Source organism: Lipotes vexillifer, unplaced genomic scaffold (genome assembly GCF_000442215.2).
Source record: "Lipotes vexillifer unplaced genomic scaffold, Lipotes_vexillifer_v1.1 scaffold152, whole genome shotgun sequence".
In the NCBI taxonomy this organism is placed as follows: domain Eukaryota; kingdom Metazoa; phylum Chordata; class Mammalia; order Artiodactyla; family Lipotidae; genus Lipotes; species Lipotes vexillifer.
The window spans coordinates 287,436-292,464 of record NW_006795886.1 but is presented as its reverse complement, the minus strand read 5'-3'; the positions used below and the strand labels follow the sequence as shown (position 1 = coordinate 292,464).

Sequence of the window (5,029 nt, the reverse complement as noted above, 5' to 3'; positions counted from 1 at the left end):
AATAACCTGTTTATACTTTTATTTCTTGACTTTTAATTTTTACACATCAGCTATGATTTTCTGCAATGAAAAGATTGTTATCTTTTTTTAATCCCTTGCAGCTCTGACAATCTTATTCCTTTTTAAAAAATTAATTAATCAATTAATTTATGGCTGAGTTGGGTCTTGTTTGCTGCACGCAGGCTTTCTCTAATTGCAGCGCTCGGGCTCTAGGCACACGGGTTTCAGTAGTTGCAGCATGCAGGTTCAATAGTTGTGGCACATGGGCTTAGCTGCTCTGCAGCATGTGGGATCTTCCCGGACCAGGGCTTGAACCTGAGTCCCCTGCATTGGCAGGTGGATTCTTTTTTTTTTTTTTTGCACTGGGTAGTTTTATTTTACAGAGGGGGTAAGGGTTAGGTGGTGTCAAGAAGAGTGACATGGAGCAAATAATTTTTATTATCATTTTTTTCTTTTACAAATACACTGAAGAAACATGCAATGCTGCCAGCATTGGATGCAATCCTGGGCCACAAGTCTGCACATTCCTTTGCAACTGGTCCTGTGATGGCAGAACCTTTCATCTCGACTTTATTGTTTACTATGACCCCTGCGTTATCTTCAAAATATAGAAACACACCATCTTTTCTCCGGTGTGACTTTCGTTGTCGAATTACCACTGCTGGATGTACCTTCTTTCTGAGCTCTGGTTTGCCTTTCTTGACTGTGGCCATCACCATGTCACCCACACCAGCAGCAGGAAGTCTATTCAGTCGTCCCTTGATCCCCTTCACAGAGATGATATACAGATTTTTGGCTCCTGTGTTGTCAGCACAGTTGATCACGGCTCCAACCGGAAGACCCAAGGAAATCCGGAATTTCGCAGCAGAGGACCCACCACGTCCTCGCTTTGACATCCTGAACGCTGGAAAGGGACAAAAAGGAATGGCAGGTGGATTCTTAACCACTGCACCACCAGGGAAGCCCAAGATTCAGTTATCTTAAACCTCCCATCCCATATACACACTTCTCCCACAGTTTCCCAATATATTGTTATTACATCACTTTGGCGATACGCGGACCTCTCACTGGTGTGGCCTCTCCCTCTGCGGAGCACAGGCTCCAGATGCGCAGGCCCAGTGGCCACGGCCTAGGGGCCCAGCCGCTCCGCGGGACGTGGGATCCTCCCGGACCGGGGCACGAACCTGCATCCCCTGCATCGGCAGGCGGACTCTCAACCACTGCGTCACCAGGGAAGCCCTATGTCACTATATTTTACTAAATCAATGTTCTATGTTTATTTTATAGCTACATAAATATTATTCACAGCTGAGCCATGAGAAAGAGTAGTTAAGAACATAAACTCTGCCAGTGGATAGCTTGGCTTCAAATCTTGGTTTTGTCACTTAATAGCTATGTGATCTTGGGCAAATCTCTTCTCTTCTTTCTACCTCACTTTCCCCATATTTAGAATGGGAATAAAAATACCTGTTTTATTGAATTGCTGTGATGGTTAAAAGATTAATACTCAGAGTAGTACTTGGCACATAGTAATTGGCATATATCATATATTATTGTTATGCCTTGTATAAATTTTTATTTTCCCTTCAATTATATCTGATTTTGCTTCATGTAGTTTGGAGTTTTATCATTAGGTGCATGTATGTTTACAATTGTTAAATCTTCTTGATGGATTTACCCTCTCATCAATATAAATGGCCCTTCTTTGTTTCTAATAACAATGCTTGTCATGAGGCCTAAGTTTTCTGATATTAGTATAACCATTCCAGGTCCCTTTTGTTTACTGTTTGCATGGTACATCTTTTCTAACTTTTTATTTACAACCTATTTGTATCTGTGATTCTGAATATCTTTTGTAGACAGTATATTTTCATGGATCATATTTTTTAAATTGATTCTGCCAATCTCTGCCTTTAAATTGTTTTATCTATTTATATTTAATGCAATCACTGATAAAGTAGAATTATTATCTGCCAGTTTGCTATTTGTTTTCTATATGTCTTATGTCTTTTTTGTTCCTCTGTCCCTCCACTATTACCTTCTTTTATGTTAAATAGGTATTTACTAGTGTCCCATTTTCATTCCCTTGTCATTTCTTTTACTGTATTTTATTTTTTATTTATTTTTTTATATAATTTCTTATTTTTTTTTGTGGTACGCGGGCCTCTCACTGTTGTGGCCTCTCCCGTTGCGGAGCACAGGCTCCGGACGTGCAGGCTCAGCGGCCATGGCTCACGGGCCCAGCCGCTCCGCGGCATGTGGGATCTTCCCAGACCGGGGCACGAACCTGTGTCCCCTGCATCGGCAGGCGGACTCTCAACCACTGCGCCACCAGGGAAGCCCCTATTACTGTATTTTAAAATGTATTTTCTTAGTGGTTACCCTGGGGATTACAATTAATAGCTTGACTTATAAAAATCAAGTTCAGGTCAATACCAACTTAATTTCAAATCTTTGCTCCTAATATCTCCATTCCCTCCCCACTCCTTTGCATTGTTATTATACAACTCACATATTTATACATTATATGTATATCAACATAGATTTATTCATATTGCTTTATGAAGTAGTCTTTTAAATCAGATAGAAGAAAAAATAGTTGCAACAAAATACTGTCTTTCATGTTTACCTGTGTAGCTGTTGTATGTATTTTAATTTTTTCTTGAGAACTGGACATTTTAGGTAACATATTATTAGCCACTCTGTATACTGATCCTTCTCCCAATGGTTGTTGTTGTTTGCTGTCATTTGTTTATTGTTTGTTGAGTTGGTGGGACTAATTCTGTGGAGTTTATTTCCTCCCATAGTGTACACCTCTGTTTTCCCAGCTCAGATCTTTCCCCCTTATTTTTATCTTTTAGCTTGTCTACCTGGGTTTTGCCCCTGGGTTAGCATAAGTCACTTATTGGTCAAAGGTTGTGCTTAAGCCCAATTAGATATTTACCTTTTGCCATTGGATATATGTGTAGCTTGGAGGCTGCTCTCACATTTCAGTGAGTTTACATATTTTGCCCCTAGCTCATTCAGCCTGGGACTACTAGCTCGGAAGTTCCTTCTCTGATTGCTCCTGAAAAGGCATAGCCTTGGGCATTCACACATTGTTCCAGATTGCCAAGGATGACTGTGATTTTATTTTTAATCTTGGCTTTTTAGGATTCGTCCCTGGGTCAGTGTAACTTATGGTTCAGTCAGTGCTTGGTCAGAGGTTGTGTTTAAGCTCCTTGTGCCAGTAAGGCTTTTGCCTGGTGTTTATGGGTCTGTGTGTGGCTTGGGGAATCCCTTTTCAATGGAAAGAAAAAACACACAATGTAAGAGCTGTGAGTTAAGTTTTATTCAGTGTTTTCCTGAGGACTGATCCCAGGAAACAGCCTCTCAGTAGCTCTGAGAGGACAGCTCCGAAGAGGTAGGGGGAGAAGTCAGTATATATATGATTTTGACTAGGGAATACATGCAGTCAAGCATTCATCTCAGTAAAAAGTTACTGCTTTTCATGAGGAACAGGTATCTCAGTTGATGATTTTAGTGCTTTTTTATGTATGGGAAGATGTAAGAATCTGGGTTAATTGAACATTTTCCTGAGATATATCTATCTAAGGTGCTATCTAAGGGCCCTGTTTTTCCAAAGTACAAAGTGCCTCATCCTGTTTTTCATCCTGAATTCTTTTTAGGCTGTACTGTTGGTCAGCAACTGCAGCGGCTTATGACTTAATCCTTGTAGAAGCAAGTAATGAGCAACATTCTTTGTTTTACACCCTTCAAGCCTGTTCCATGCCTTTCCATGCAGCCTAGCATATGCACACAGTCTTCCTGACCCTTACAATTGTGTATGATCCCAGAAGGGCTGTGATTGGTTGTCTCTTTCCCTGGTTTTCTTCAGTAAACTTGTGACTGTTCTGACATTTTTCTTGTGTTAGTGCTACCAGCCTCTTTTTAATTATCTTCCACCATGATCTCCATTGTTTTTGACAATGCCTATAGGCATGGAATTTTCTACTACCTTTTCAAAATTAAGTCAGTTCCCTCAGGCAGAGCTGCAGAGTTCTTCATCCTTATAATCCCACCTTTTCTCCTGGGAAGAGCCTCAATCACTGCACCAGAGCTGAAGGCAGGGACCTCATTTTACCTGAGTGACACTCCTGGTCTGTGAGATGGTGCTGGGAAGGGGTGACAGCTCCTGATCTTGGCTTTCCCCTCCTGGGATAGAAAAAATATTTGAGAAAATGATTGTTTAAAATTTTCCAGATTTGTTGAAAGTCATACATTTACAGATTCAAGAGACTTAATGAATCCCAAACAGGATAAATTCAAAGAAAACCATGCCTAGACACATCTTACCAAACTGCTGAAGACCAAAAGTAAAGAAAAATACCTTGAAAGTAGCTAGAAAAAAATAACACATTATCTGTAGGGGAAAAACAATTTGAAAGATTGTGGTTTTCTTATCACAAACAATGAAGGCTAAAAGACATTGGAACAATATCTTTAGAGTGTTGAAAGAAAAGAATTGCCAACACACAATTCCATATTCAGCAAAAATATCCTTCAGGAATGGAAATGAAATAAAGATGTTATCAGATGAAGGAAAACCAAGAGAATTTTCTGCCAGCAGACATGCTTTACAAGAAATGTTAAAAGATGCTCTTCAGGCTAATGGGAAATGATACCAGAAGGAAATCTAGAATTCAGGAATGAAGGAGAAGCAATAGAAATGGTAAATATCTGGGTAAATATAGAAGACTTTCTCTTCTGTTCTTTAAAACAACAACAACAACAACAACAACAATATTGTATTAGTTTCCTATTGATGCTGTAACAAATTACCACAAACTCAATGGTGTAAAACAAGGCAAATTTATTACCTTAGAGTTCTGGATGTCAGAAGTCAAAAATGGGTTGACAGAGCTGTGTTTCCTCTGGATGCTGTAGTGGAGAATCTGTTTCCTTGTCTTTTCCAGCCTTTAGAGACTGCCTGCATTCATTGGCCCATCACCCCACATCACTCTGACCCATAATTCTATCACCACATCTT

General features: G+C 39.9%; 1 pseudogene across 1 annotated transcript; it reads right to left on the bottom strand.

Moving 5' to 3' along the window:
- Positions 1 to 395: 395 nt before the first annotated feature.
- LOC103085101 (60S ribosomal protein L23 pseudogene) lies at positions 396 to 919 on the bottom strand (annotated as a pseudogene). Its single transcript, XR_014368692.1, has one exon. The product of XR_014368692.1 is annotated as a 60S ribosomal protein L23 pseudogene (transcript).
- Positions 920 to 5,029: the final 4,110 nt, after the last annotated feature.